This window comes from Ambystoma mexicanum, chromosome 8, assembly GCF_040938575.1.
Source record: "Ambystoma mexicanum isolate Mex_15411 chromosome 8, UKY_AmexF1_1, whole genome shotgun sequence".
Classification (NCBI taxonomy): Eukaryota; Metazoa; Chordata; class Amphibia; order Caudata; family Ambystomatidae; genus Ambystoma; species Ambystoma mexicanum.
This window is the reverse complement of record NC_090929.1, coordinates 641,744,404-641,760,167: the sequence shown is the minus strand read 5'-3', so window position 1 is coordinate 641,760,167 and position 15,764 is coordinate 641,744,404. Positions and strand designations below refer to the sequence as shown.

Here is a 15,764-nt window from a genome sequence, read left to right as displayed (position 1 = left end):
AATATGTTCCCAGTAATGTATAAATAACAGCGCACATTACCAAATACTTACCACCAACACAATGCTGCAACACACCATGGAAAAATGCAAAAACATGACAGTACTAAGTTCAAGTAGTGGTAGTCTTACAACCGGAATACGCCAGCACATCGACCCCTTCCAACTGTCGAGTGTTGCTGCCACGCAAATGTCTCAGTGCACTGCATACAACATGAACTGCATCTTCAAAGTAGACGGCCTTGTGAAGACATGAGGAAGGAACCTGCAAATTAGGAGGAAGACATGGATGCACAAGCACATATCAAAACACCATGCAGTGTACAATACAACAACAATATCCACTAGGGGTGTCTACACAATATTGACTATAGACTGCCCACACAGCTCATGGGAGCCCAACGTCACTGTGTAATTCACTGTCACTTGTCACACCCTTTGCAAGCCCATGGAACGGGAAGCAGGAGGGGTGTGTGTCTCACAAACACAAGCATCTAACCCAAACTCAGGACAAGCCTGCATGTGCCCAGCCGGAATACAGTGAATGCCCACGGGAGCCACACAAGGCAACACACTGTAAAAAATGTTTTAAAAAATAACAAAATGGCCATGTGGGGGGTGGGGGGGTGGGGGAGACCACCCAGGAGGTTTCGAGGACAGGATGCACACCAACACCCACCTGCGTGGATGTTGCGAGAAAATAAAATACCTCCTTGGGCTCATGGCCTGCACGGCTATGTCATTGTGGGAGAACTGCTGTCGCTCTGCTCATCCTCTGCTGCTGCATCAGGAGGTGGTGGCACTATGGGAGGTAGCCCACGCAAAGCCCTGTATGGTCCTCCATGGCAGCAAGCATGCGGGTCTGGAAGGTCTGATTCTGGAGGATTAAAGTGCGGAGATCCCCATGCAGCACATCACGGGTTGCCTGCAATTCTGCATGTATGGCCTCGCGTGATGCCCGGATCTCCTCACGTGTTGCATGCAGCTCAGCTGAGAGCGAACGTATGAGCTGCTCCAGCTGCTGTTCTGCCCTTAAATTACTAGAAGCCTCAAGTTCAACCAGAGTCTGTCTGAGGTTATGTAGTTCTACTCTCAGGGCTTCCCTGTGGCCCTGGGACTCTATTGATATGGATTTGCACAGAGTCTCCAGTGCCGCCCGTCGGTCCCTGTTGGACGCAACATGTCTTCCCTGTGTGATTGGCAAATGGAGTCTGTTGCCTGCTGTTGTTGCTCCATCAGCCTTTCAGGGGGGATAATGGAAGTGGCCACGCTCTCCATTGCCTGAGCCATTATTTCTACTGATGCTGCATGTTGGGTTGCCATACCGTACATGGAGTTTTCCCATACAGTATTGCCTGGTGGCGCACGGCCACCGCGTCGACGGGCACCACTCCTGTTTGGGGCAAGGCTATCTGCACCTTGCTGTGCTGGCACTGCCTGAGGCTGCAGGACTGCATTCCCCCTCTGATCTGCTGGCCCAGGAACAGGATCAGATGGTGTGGAGTGTGACCCTGCATCCATAACAGCCAAAGGCGGACCTACCAACACTGACATCCCCATAGAGGGTTCTACCCCTGGTGCAGGTGGGTTGGACAGACAGAATCCCTGCCAGAAACACTTACCTGCGATGGCACATAAGTCTCATCATCTGATTCAGCACCTCAATAGAGGTCTGGGGAGGTGCACCCAGAGACACCCCTCAACAGTATGGTCTGCAGTAACATTGGGTTTTCACCCACCACCACACCACGTCCCCCACTGGTGCCCGGTCGTGCCTGAGATTCCTCCTGGGTCTGCACCATCTCCTCAACCTCAACAGCATCAAGTGCGTCATCACCTGCAAAAACATGAAAGACAACAAATGGAAACAGGCATGAGCACCATAGAACACACATAGGCTGTGACAAGCCAGAGATCCAGTACATGATTTACACATGTCCCACATGACTATAACACTGCCATGCATGCACTGTCAAAGAGTTGGAAGTGGAGTCAAAAAGGCAGACACTGGGGAGAGCAAGATGGAAAAGCAACACATTTGCAGCATGTTGGGTAGCACTGGCATCACACATTAGGCTGTGAATGGCATGTCCAATACACATACATGACACATGCCACCACACAGATGTCATGTAGCATAGCCACGGTAAATTACAAAATGCGTAGTAAACATGGGAGAGTGGAAACAATCAGCCTGAATGAACACTTAAAAAATCTGAACACTATAGTTGCAAGATGACAGTTCAAGGTAAAGTGCACTAATGTGGGCCTAATTGGCAACTGTGGGCAGAAGGGATACAGTCATACCCAAATCCAAGGCACATGAATGTATGGGAGGAAGCAAATGGGTGACCCATAACACTCAGGAGTACACACCCTCACCTGGCACTCAATCAGAACCCGTCACCCAAACAACATACACATGGATTGCACACACACGCATGGGCACTCACCGGACAATGCGTCGTAATCAGGTAGATCTCCCACACCTTTGATCTGTTCCTCTGTGACGAAGGTCCCAGCAACAGACTCATGTTCAGTGAGTTTGTTGTCCTCTTGTGGAGACCCACCGCCAGTCACCAGAGTAGCGGCATTATTTGAGGCCAGAGCACCCTTCTTCCTCTTCTTCAAAGGTGGAGCAGAGCCTGAGTGGCTTGCCCTGCTCTGGTCAGTGGAGTTAGAAGCGCAGGTGGACTGGGTACTGGGAGTTTGCGAATGCACAATGACCATAGGTCTTGGTGCAGGCATTGGCTGAAGTGTGATGTTGGCAAGGGCAACGTCAGTTTGATGGACCAGGACCGACACTGTCCTGGCTGGGAGACTCAGAGCTGGGGTGGATAGAGCTGCAGCTGCCCCTGCAGCCTCTCCACCCTGCCTACTTGGGGCAGCAGATGACATCGCTGCCCCAGATCCACGTGGCCTGGTGACACCAACTTGCACCGGCACACGTGGCTTAGACTTGCTGACCTGGAAGTCAGCCTGGGAGTCATCCTGTGCCGGGTCAGGTGCAACAATGGGCTGGTCCAACAAGGGCTGAGCTGGGATGGTGTCAGCCATGTTTCCCTCAACCATGGGGGGGGGTATGGGTGTCCCTGATTGGTCCTCCACACATGGGGGTCTAGGGGCACCCTGCAAATCATGGCCACGTCCCCTAGCGGGCCCACCACGCCCACCTTTTGGAGGTCGGCCACCTTTGCCTCCCTTACCGCTTGGTCGCCTCCCAACCATGGCACTGATGTTGTTGTGCATGTGGGAGTTGCAGTAAACAATTGTCCTGGGCAATTGGGGCTGAAAGGGGTAGAGTACTAGATGGAATTCGTACCCTAGTGCTCTAGCAAGGCTGTCTGTGACCCCTGGGTGAAGATGACGGGTTACGCAATGCACAGGCACCCCAAAAACAAAAAGTAACGTGCACGCAACCCCTCGTAGACCAAGTGCGTGGAAAAATGAACCCGCACTACGCTGTGGCAGCCAAAAACACAAAAACAAGCGTACACGTGTTACACGCAGCCTACAATGATCTCTGAAGGGGTACGAGACACATGGGGCAAGCACAGTCGGTAAATGCGTGCGCGACTCACCGTCTGCCTGGAAAAAGAACGTGAAAAAAACACGTGTGTGCGCGTAGCCAACACCCCCGCCAAAAGAAGAACTGTACGCTGTCTGAGGAGACAGGACAAAAGAAGAAGTGAACGCTGTTTGAGGAAACAGGCCCAAAAAAAATAAAGAACGCTGTCAGAGGTAACAGGGAGTACGAACTTGAAATGCTGTGAAGTAATCGCGTGTGAACTGACAAGAAGTACAGAATTCACCCACTCGCTCTCCATGAAAAGCACATACAAAGGAATGGGGTCCTACACGTACCTTTTAAAGCGGCCCACTTGTACAGCGTCACTTACGCGTGTACGCGCTAAGGTCCTTTCCTCCAATTACACGAGCTGACACTCGGATGTGCAGTTTTTGGACGTGTACGATGAACATGCACCCGTGTTGATGGAAACGCCCGTGCGCGCATCATGTCACTAACGCGCATAGGCCCTTTCCTCGGATTACACGCATTCACATGCGGACGTGCAGTTTTTTCACGCGCACTGAAAACGCCCGCGCGAGTCACGTCACAGAAGCGCTTACGCACTAAGGGCCTTTGGTCCAATGAAACCGCGTACATGTGCTGACGCACTTACGCGCGAAGGGCCTTTCCTCGAATTACACGCTGACGTGCATGATTTTCACGTGCCAAATCACTCCGTATCAATCTGGCCACGCAACAACACATGGAAGACCACGCTCCTGCCCAGAAGGCCGAATTACTGCCCCCCAGAGCCCCGAGCATGCTCCCACCTGCCATCTGTTGCTGCCTGACTCCCTGCTGCCCACGTGCCCTGCTGTTTGCTGCCTGCACGTCAGCCAGGGGTGCAGTTGCTGGACCACCCCTGCTGGAACTGAAGACTCCCGACTGGGATACCATCGCTCCACAGCCAAGCCCCAGGACCCAGTTGCCCACCCACTCCTACCTCTGGGGTTGCCATATCGAGCACAACACCATCTGGCACCACTGGCAACCCCCAGCCAGAAAGGCAGAGGGCCACCAGCTTCAGTGCCAGGGAAGTTGGTTTCCTGGTGGATCAAGTCCTGGGGCAGTATGATGCCCTCTTTGGAAGTTTGCGCGCCGACAATGAAGGACAGACCAGGATCTGAATGGACATCGTGACTGCCATCAATGCGGAAGGGGTCCTGGCAGGTGCCCCTCACTGCTGGGGTGTGGGTGTGCTGGGGAACATGAGTGGGGGCCTGTTGGCAGGTGCCCCTGACTGCTGGGGGGGTGGGGGTGCTGGGGGACATGTGTGGGACATGAGTGGGGGCTTTCTGGCAGGTGCCCCTCACTGCTGAGGGGTGGGGGTGCTGGGGGACATGTGTGGGACATGAGTGGGGGCCTGCTGGCAGGTGCCCCTGACTGCTGGGGGGTGGGGGTGCTGGGGGACATGAGTGGGGCCTGCTGGCAGGTGCCCCTCACTGCTGGGGGGTGGGGGTGCTGGGGGACATGTGTGGGACATGAGTGGGGGCCTGCTGGCAGGTGCCCCTCACTACTGGGGGGTGGGAGTGCTGGGGGACATGAGTGGGGGCCTGCTGGCAGGTGCCCCTCACTGCTGGGGGGTGGGGGTGTTGGGGGACATGAATGGGGGCCTGCTGGCAGGTGCCCCTCACTGCTGGGGGGTGGGTGCTGGGGGACATGTGTGGGACATGAGTGGGGGCTTGCTGGCAGGTGCCCCTGACTGCTGGGGGTGGGGGTGCTGGTGGACATGAGTGGGGGCCTGCTGGCAGGTGCCCCTCACTGCTGGGGGGTGGGGGTGCTGGGGGACATGAGTGGGACATGTGTTGGGGCCTGCTGGCAGGTGCCCCTGACTGCTGCGGGGTGGAGGGGTGCTGGGGACATGAGTGGGGGCCTGCTGGCAGGTGCCTCTCAATGCTGGGGGGTGGGGGTGCTGGGGGACATGAGTGGGGGCCTGCTGGCAGGTGCCCCTCACTGCTTGGGGGTGGGGGTGCTGGGGGACATGAGTGGGACATGTGTTGGGGCCTGCTGGCAGGTGCCCCTGACTGCTGGGGGGAGGGGGGTGCTGGGGACATGAGTGGGGGCCTGCTGGCAGGTGCCCCTCACTGCTAGGGGGTAGGGGTACTGGGGGACATGTGTGGGACATGAGTGAGGGCCTGCTGGCAGGTGCCCCTGACTGCTGGGGGGTGGGGGTGCTTGGGGACATGAGTGGGGGCCTGCTGGCAGGTGCCCCTCACTGCTGGGAGGTGGGGGTGCTGGGGAAGATGTGTGGGACATGAGTGGAGGCCTGCTGGCAGGTGCCCCTCACTGCTGGGGAGGTGGGGGTGGAGGGGGTCATACATTGGTGATCAGTAGTGCAAGCTGACATGTGGCTTGCCTGGGGGGCATGCCCATGGTGGATGGGCTGCCTGCGGGACATGACCAGGGGTGCAGGGTAGTCCCCTGTGGTGTGGGCTGCCTGCAGGGGCCATGGAGGGTGTAGAGGGAACACCTGGGAGGACCCACACTGCCAATTCACGTGTAAGACACTACGCGCATGCCCGAAATTCACGTACCCCACTCTGACAGCAAAATTGCGTGTGAAACTTCCCGCGAACCCCAGTTATACAGGTACCCCACTCGCACAGGGACAATCGCGTGTGAAACTTCCCGTGAAGCCCAGTTATACACATACCCCACTCGCACAGGGCTAATCGCGTGTGAAACTTCCCGCAAAGCCCAGTTATTCACGTACCCCACTCGCACAGGGCCTATCGCGTGTTAAACTTCCCGTGCACCCTAGGAATACACGTACCCCACTCGCACAGGGCATTTCGCGTGTGTAACTTCCCGCGAACCCCAGTTATACACGTACCCCTCTCGCACAGGGCCTATCGTGTGTGAAATTCCCACGCACCCCAGGAATACACGTACCGCACTCGCACAGGGCATTTCGCGTGTGAAACTTCCCACGAACCTCTGTTATACAAGTACCCCGCTCCAATTGCATGTGACACTCCCCGTGCAGCGGGGTACATGTATTCGGAGGGGTGCGTGGGGACTTTTACAGGCGTTTTCGTGGTTGGGGCCTGTGCGCCATGTACGGGATTTGTGCGCTGTGCATGGCGCATGGGGAGGGGTTGGGGGGATAACTGGCGCTGCTGCAGGGTCGCTGCGCCACTCTGCGCCATGGCTGGTTTTGGAAAGTAAAATCCATGAATAAGCTGTGCGCGGAAATGGATTTTAGAGCACGCGGCTGGCGCAGAATTTCGCACGCGCACACTGTGCGCCAGCTACATGCGCCACTTGTGTGGTGAATTCTATGAATTACCCCCATAATTGTTTCCGTCCTCCAGGGAATTGAAGCTGGGATGCATTCTTTCATTCCTTTTTAATATTAATATTACTTGATTGGATAATAGATTGTGTATCACAGAAGATGCCCCAAGAACAGCAGATTGGCAATTGTTATTGCATGTGGATGATGCCATCGTCGCTAGAACTGCAAATGCGTTGCTCATGCTGATTGACGGCTTAGGGCCTGATTTACAAAGCGTTTTTCAATGGGATATTTCCATGGAAAAGTGCTTTTGTAAATAAGAACCTTAGACTGATTTTTTGGAAGAAAGAATTTTAAAGTCAGTGCTTATCAATTCCGTGTCCTGTCTCCTGGCACAAAGAACTCAAAAATTGAGCCCATGTGCTCCAGAGGACATAGACTACCATGGGTAGCCGACTACAGTTATGTGGGTACGTATTTTGACGAATCCCAGTCATTGCATCCACATTTAAAACAACAAGCTGTCAAAATGGCAGTGTCTAATGGCACCATTTTGATTTTGTGTTCGTAATGTCAGTTACCCAGTTACCCAGTTGAAGGATTACCAGTTGAAGTATTGCTTACCGTATACAGGGCCACGTAACTGTATTACCCGTCTTGTGCGCATTCGGCATGGTCGAAAACTTCAAATCCCATAATGCCGAACAAGGGGAGCGGGGGTTTCGAGGGTGTCCCCTGCTCCCCTATTCGGCATTATTGGATCAGGGGTCGCGCGGGTGTCCACCACTAACATTTCATTGGAAAGCGGGGACAATTGTCATTTCAGTGCGTTCACCATTTTCGAAATACAAAGATTTCATCTTCGCAGTATTGAGCCGCGTTGGTGCCGGCTTCGACATACAACTTTTTGAAACAGCTTGTATGGGGCTGCTATATGTGGCTACATAAATACTGATATTTAAATTTCTTGTGAGCACCGGTCTGTGTCAGCGGTCCTACGGTCTATTTCCTCATTTCTCTGCACTTGGTGCCCAATCTATATACTTATTCCTAGGCTAAAACCCACTAACATTATGGGTTGTCAGCATGGTCCTGCCCTCAATCCATCTAAACCCATCACACTGCTCAATTTGTTATGTCTGGACATTTGGCCAACAGAATTCCTCTGTTAACTTGTATGGCCAGGGTGGGGCTACTGGGAAGACATTCCTGGTACCCATACCCTACTTTGCTTTACCTGGATACCAAACAAGTGCTTCACAGAGGATTGGATTACTTTTGGGAGCAGGAGGCCGAGAACGAGCAATTGAGCAAGGAATCTGTGAGGCGATAGATATTCCTCCCTGTAAACCGCCTCAGGTGTGCAGCCCTATTTCCTTTAGGCATCCTTGTGCCAGGTCATTGCGCGTCTAGGTCAGATTTAATGGAATCTCTGGGGCACCTGTCACCGGGAAATGAGCTGGAAAACAGAAAGCGGACTGTGTTTGCCACTGTGACGCTTACACTCCTGAGACAGAACCTGCTTCTTATCCCTGTAGTCAAACGGTTGACCTTCAAACAATGTAGGCCAGCCCTGCTATATTTATCTCTGCTGGCTGAGCCCTTTACCTGTTTTGCTGTACAACAATTTCTAGCTCATACATTTATAATCATTTACGGGGTGTTCAGTCAAGGGCAGGTCTCGCTTAGTCTCATGTTGTAGTAAATGATTTCTCTTTATTAGATATTGGAATTTAGGTTGATGTAACCATAACATTTTGAATGATCGTAAAGAATTAGTAAACTGCTATGCTGGCTGTGCAAATGGGCGGGAACACAGACCGTACCACCGCCAGGGGTGGACTGGGAACCAAAAAAGACACTGGAAATAATTTTCGAAGTGGCCCCATATTACACATTTTCAGCAAGCCCAAAGCTTTTCCTATGGGAAAAATTTGAAAATACCAAACAAGAGCCGCAGGGTAAAGAAGTCTACCGGAAATTCTCCAGAGTTTCCCATAGGCTAGTCCACCCCTGATTCACCTCATTTTGTAAGTCGTGCAGAAATCAAACAAAGCTAATTTACTGGTGTCAGTGAAGAACGTTCTGGGACATTTTAATGGTTTTATCTGCACAGAGTCAGGGGACGGCACGTAAAGTTTGCTGCCCCAGCTAATGTGCCTTTGTGCTGAAAAAAAATTACTGCAGCTCCACCTGTGTCAAATGTTCATGTGGGTGGACAAAGCATGTGTGCTTTGGATAATAAAATACATAGGGCCTCATTACGACCCTGGCGGTAAGGGGTTTACGCCAGCGTTAGCTGCGCCGACCCCTTACCGCCAATTACGAGGTCCCTTAGCGCCATGGAGCTTTTAACACCCGCTTTTAGCGGGTGTTAAAATCCATGGCGCTAAGGGACCATGGAGTTAATTACGCCACCGTAATTTACGGTGGCGTAATTAACGCCTTCCCCACTCCCATTATGCCCTATGGGGAAAAAATGGGAATGGGGAAGGGTAAATGGGGATTGGGGACTTACCGCCCTGCCAAGGTCGGAATGGGGCGGTAAGTCCGCCAACCACCATGGCGTAAACGTAGTTTACGCCATGGTGGTAAAGTGACGGCCCAGGCGGTAACTTACCGCCTGGGTCGTAATGAGGCCCATAGTTGGAAGTTGTGTCTCCGCCCTTACCCCATCTTCCTCTCTCTTCACCTTACTGGTGCCATGCACCAATGAATTATTCCTTTTTTTTTTATTTATTTGGGTTTTTACTTTAATCAGTTCTTTACTGAATATGACTCAATGACCATGTGATCATGTGATGGGAGTCTTTGTGTTGTAAAAACTCAGATGAAGACATTGTTGACTTGCCTTGAGAAAGACCACAAAGGTCAAAACACTTTTTGACACGTCCAAATAATCAGAGAAACAAAAATTAAACCTTTATTTTGTTCACATTATTCTAATTCCTTATTGCAATTTACTGGTCTCGAATCCTTATATTTGTATGAGCGCATTGATTCTGGCCCCTCGTTGTAACTTGTGTGTACGTAGGGGTAGGGAAGTGGGGGGTGGGGGAAGGAGAGGTGAAGGCGGTGGGTGGTGAGGGAGAACATGGGGGGACTCCACCCCTAAAATAAAAAAGGTTAGCATTTTGGTCAAACAAAAGTGCACCACCAAAATTACCACTTTAAAAAAGAAGTCTGTAAAAACGTGTAGCACCCATGGACACATAAGTGTTAGCTGCAACAGCCGTGTGTTTTATGGATTTCCTGCTGTGTAATTCGGTTGCAACTGATGTGCTATAATTGAGTGCTCAAATTCTGAAATAAATCATTCAATGATTGATTGATGGATTGGTTTGTGAAAGAGTGACAGGTCGGCGGATTGGATGATTTCGACTTCATGTGTGGGTGGCTTCCAGGCTGTTTAGCGGATAGAGAGGACCTTTGTTGGACAGTTTCTTCACAGTGGGCCACTTGTGTGTGTCGTGAGTTGTGATTGAGGAGTGACCTGTAGTCTCCATCATGTTGTGGATTTATGACTTTTGTCAATTTTGCAGATAATGAATAGATTAAAGGAGTTGTATTTGTTTACTTTAGGTTGGATTATTGAGTTGTGCAGAGAATTGATGCATTTCTTGGGCACGTTGAATAGTTTTCTACTTCTGTTGGACATTTTATCTATGTTTGATTGGTGATATGTGACTTTAGCTGAAGTTCTGTGTGTCTGCTTGAGGTATAGCCCTCCAGATGTTTTGGACTACAGCTCCCATGAGCCTTCACCACTGACTGTGCTGGCAGGGGATAGTAGGCGCTGAAGTCCACAACTTATGGTGGGAAGCATAATGAGTAACAGAAACTCTTTTCATCAGATCATCCTGGATTGAGTTTACTGCCAGGTTTGCTCTTACTTGCAGATAGAATGTTTGAGTCAGTGTGTTTCTTTGTGTTCCATGGGGCTGAGGGCGCTGAGGTGATTAGCTTCAGCAGAGCACATATGTTCGCATTCATTAACAAGTTGCGACACAAGGAGAGGGTGAGAATTGTGTCAGGGTTGTGAACGATGTTAGTGTAGTAAGAAACTGAAGGCATCATTGTAGATGTTCTCAATGGATACGTTTGACTGTTTGTTAGGGCAAGAGTCTGAAATAGTTACATCTCAATTTATTTTGGCTGCAACTACTCTCAGCCCATTGCAGCACATGCAATGGTGAGCGGCCATGTAGGCTGAAGTCGCAAACATATGGGTAGCCACAGGTTACATGCCGCTGGCTTAGTGTGAACCTTGTTGGCGTGATAGTGCATGTTGAATGTTGAATAGGATGGCCTCATGGTCGGTCCAGTCCAGTTGGATTCATGTAAGCATTTGAGTGACTGCATTGCAGCATAGACATCATTCATAGTGTTGCGTTTCTCATGTGTGGGATGGATGAGAAACTGCAAGATGGTACCATACTGCTTGGGCCTTCTCGGTGATGTGTGTTTTGAGAGGGAAGTCACAGTCATTTTTGAGAGACTTTTTGCACTGGGTGAGAGTTCAGGCATAAATACATCAATCTCCATGTCAGCGAGCCAATGCTGCACTTGGGCATGCCTGGTGGGGTTTCCTAGGGGAAATCCGCCTTTGTGACACAATCACTACACCCTTTCCCTGACAGAGACTCACCTCACTGATCGGGCCCAGAGATTTAGTAAGGCCTCTGGCGCCCTCCTAACTACTCTGCCATGGAAAGCCATATCAGAGCGTGGTCAATGTAACCTAGCCGCATACCTATGTTGTGTGTAACTAAGCCATCTTCTTGTAACAGCGCCTCGATAACCCCGGGTTGTGTGCACGCTTTATAAATGCAAATAAATAAATAGTGCTCCCATGGGGAGTGTCTCCTTGCACGTGTTGCGTAATATCATACATGCAGGTAGAAGCAGGGAACCCCCTCATTTGTAGGTCGCATGTCAATAATATTTAAAAGGGATTTACCATTTGGTGACGAGTTACTGTAGGAAGCCATTTTATTGCCTCTTAAAGAGCCCATCTTCGATCTGGGCTTTTATTTGGTTGATTGAATTGAGGATTAACTCTGAGAGTTTGGCATGTGCCTGATAGCCAGGATGGATAAACATTTCTTGAGGTGATGGATGTACTTTGAGGTGCATAAAGTTAAGCCAAAGCAAAGTGTTGTCAGAGCATTTGCACATCTTGGTGCAAATATTGGTGAGCAATCCACCAGGGGCTTTCATGTAGATGGTAAAGTTTAACGAGGAGAAGATGGGTCCATGAGGGACTCCACATGTCACTGAATGATAGTGAGCTACGGAGGGGCATATGTGTACGCATTCGTGGTGTTGGAGAAGTATGAGGAGGACCTTTACAGGGCTGTAGTTGAAACCTCTGTGAAATTAGAAAGTATCAAATAATTAAAGTTGGTCAACCGTGTTAAAGTCCACTGTTAGATCTCTTAGGACCCAAAAAACGTCTTTATGGGAGGGCAAAAGGGGCACTTGCCCCGGGCCCCCACCAAGAAAGGGGGGCCCCAAAGTACAGCCTGATTGAAAGAAGTCAGTTTCCATTAGTCACCAAAATTAAACATCAAACGTCAAGATATGGCATGCTGCTGAGGTTCTAAACATATTGGCCCTCATTCTGACTCAGGCGTCAAGGGGTTTACGGCGCCGTAAACGGCGCCGACCCTTAATGCCTGATTACAAGGTTCCCTTTGCGGGATGGCTTTTAACGGCTGCTTTTTTGCAGCCGTTAAAATCCATGCCGCAAAGGGACCTTGGCGATAATTACGGCACCGTAATTTACGGTGCCGTAATTATCGCCTTTCCCCATTCCCATTATGCCCTATGGGGCAAAAATGGGAATGGGGAAGGGTAAAATGGGAAATGGGGATTTACCGCCCCACTCACCTTGGAATGGGGCGGTAAATCCGCCAACCACCATGGCGTAAACATAGTTTACGCCATGGTGCTAAGGGTACGACCCAGGCGGTAACTTACCGCCTGGGTCGTAATGAGGGCCATTGCCTGCTATTGCACAAGCACATTCTGCTCCAATCTTTTCATCTTAAGTGCAAAGGACGAGCATGCTCGTCCTTTTTGCATAGAATTGCATAATAGCCTGGCAGTTAAGGGGTTAATGCTTTATACTGTCACTGTTGTATACATAGTTTGTGCGGCACAACACCTGTAGCATTCTCATCTTTCTGTAGGGATTATAGTGATCATTTGTAATAGCCAAAGTTGAAATGGATATTGATAAATTTGAGTATTGCAATGGTTCAGAGGATAGCTCAGTGTGCTAAGCACTCATTGCAGAGATTTGCATTCATATGCAACATTACGGTACCAAATTCCAGCAAGGCTGACTCAGCCTTTCCAATGTATGAAGCCTGCAATTATATGTACTTTGATTTTTAGCACACCAGGTGTCATCATCACCAGATAGCGGTTGCTATAGAATCTATCATAGCATCACTATGGCAAAGGTCTAGAAATATGTTTGTTCAGATGAGGTGTTGTAAAACCTAGGTAGGCACCGCCAATGACAAACAAAGTGTTAGTCCACAGAGGTGATTATCCAAATTCAGGACTGAGAAAGCAAAGTGTTCATGCTTGGATCCTTCTATGAAAAGGTTTCCGTTGGGCCATATGATTTGCATATTTTCCAATTTGGTTCTGTAAAATGTGGTTCTTTTAGTTCAGGGTAAGAACTAGAAAAGAAAGTGGTAAAGTGCAGACAACTCAGAGAGGGTATGAAACACAGTATCACCTTTTAACAAATCTGTGATCCTGAGCATCTAATTTGTATTACCTCACCTGTCAAAATTGGCAGTCCCTAAAACATTTAAAATTGTTAGTCCTTGGGACCGCCAGGGGGCGCGGAGCATGCTGGACGTGTGAGACCAGCGCTCCTCCACCACCGCAGGGCCTAGCACTCTGAGGCAATCCCTGGTCGGGAGTTTGGAGTAACCCCGATGGGAACGTGCGCCCCCGTGGCAGCGGCCCAACAAACCGAGCGCCCCTCTGAAAGTGGATATAGCCTGGCCCCGATCTGAGGCCCCGCTCGCCGAACAATGGAGAGGACACCTTTTCGGAGGCCGTGCAGTGGAGCCACTGCGGGCGTCACCTCTCGCGGTGCCCTGGGCCTCGGCTGGACCTGCCGCGGAACCGGAGCAGCCGATCATCGTCTCCGCGGCCGCGGCCCGCGCCCATAACACCGAGAGGGGGACGCCGGAGCACGCCCCCTGTCGTGCGCAGACGCCGAGCGGGCCCCGGAGCTCTGCCTCGGTGGCGTGTGGACATCGCATGGGGCCAGAGATGAGTGGGGCGCCCTGGTGGGAGCCCCACGCCACCAAGAACCGCTCCGGTGCGGACAACTAGCAGCAGGTCAGGACTCCGGGAGCCTCCTGATCCATCCCCCGCGCACAGAGGCCTACTTGAAGAGGAGCCCCCAGTGAAGGAGTCCGAGCCCACAATGGATGTGTGGAGGCCCTCGACGGCCCGGAGAAGGTGAGGAGCGCAGGGGGGAGAACTGTTACTCGGCGGACTGGGTTTGCCCCCCCCGGCGCCCTCCGGGCACAGACTAGCGCAACTCACCCAATAAAAGCTGGCACGGCCCTCCCCCTTGGAGTACAGGGGTCCCCCCGGAACATTTCAGCCGTGACGCCTCTGGGGAAACAGGCCCCAATCACAATCCTACCCCCCTCGTGAGGACCGGAGCCATCACTTGCAAGCTTGCCTCCGCGGAAGCTTGAAGGGCCCAAGACAACCAGAAGAAACCTCAAGGCATTAAGGCAGGGTGAGATGCACCCCCCGCCCCCACCCATACTCCAAAGGGCACCCAGAGACCAGAGCCCTGGAACCAACTCAGCCCACGTGCGCAATCCGCTCCCTCCAACGCTTCCGCCGGTCCGAAGCACCCCTCGGTGATCCACACAGAGTCACCATGCCTTCAAGTGCCGACCCCCACCCCGCAGTGCTAACGAAGGACGACCTCAAGGACATCCTCCAGGAGATAAAAGCGATTCGAACGGACATACAAGCCTCTATAGTTGATCTCAGGGGGAGAGTGGAGACGCCCTAGGAAAAAATGGAGGGAATGGAGGGAATGGAAAAAAAACACCTCCAAATGGACCTGTTAGACATGAAATATGAAGCGAGGCTAACAGACCTAGAAATCAGAGAGGGGGATATAGCCCTGAAAATGGACGACCTAGAGAACAGACAACGCCGAAACAACCTGCGCATTATGGGTGTGACTCAACAGAGAGGTGAGACTGCCGCAGACGTGGGGAGAAAGGTTCAGGGCCTCATCAACCAACTCTTCACACTCGAGGGGGGCAAGGAAATCCAGCTGGAAAGAGCCCACCGAGGGGGAGGTGGAGCGAGGGGCGGCCCAATGTCCATAGTTGGGAGTTTCTACACAGAGTCCTTGTCAAACTGGGCTTTGGCGAGGGAATCAGGCGAGCCATTAAGGCCTTATACACAGAACCCTCTGCTAGAGTCACTGTGAATTGTCGCCTTTCACGAACATTCAGCCTTCAAAGGGGGACGAGGCAGGGCTGCCCCCTCTCCCCAATCCTGTTCCCCATGACCATGGAAATACTCGCGGAGTACATCAGATGTGCCCCGATGGTCTGCGGTATTGATGTTGGAGGTCGGACCTTCAAGCTCGGCCTCTATGCAGATTACATACTGCTCCACCTGAGGGAACCTACTAGCTCGGTCCCGGCGGCCGTTCGGGTTATTGAACGGTTCGGCCAATTCTCAGGCTTCAGGATGAACCTAGGGAAGTTAATGATCTTTGCCCCAGATGCAGACATGGACCTCACGGAGCTGTCCCCCCTCGGGTTCCAAATTCGTACCGAAGGGATTAAATACCTGGGGATCAACATCGTCCGGCCCCACGAAGATCTAAGCCAGGCAACTTACCCCCCGCTGTTTGACAACTTATTTAAAGATATGGAGACATGG

General features: G+C 51.6%; 1 protein-coding gene across 1 annotated transcript in view; it reads right to left on the bottom strand.

The window, feature by feature from the left end:
* VWA5B1 (von Willebrand factor A domain containing 5B1) overlaps positions 1 to 15,764 on the bottom strand; it is a 1,692,038-nt gene that overhangs the window by 166,213 nt on the left and 1,510,061 nt on the right. The gene's annotated exons all lie outside the window — the stretch shown is intronic.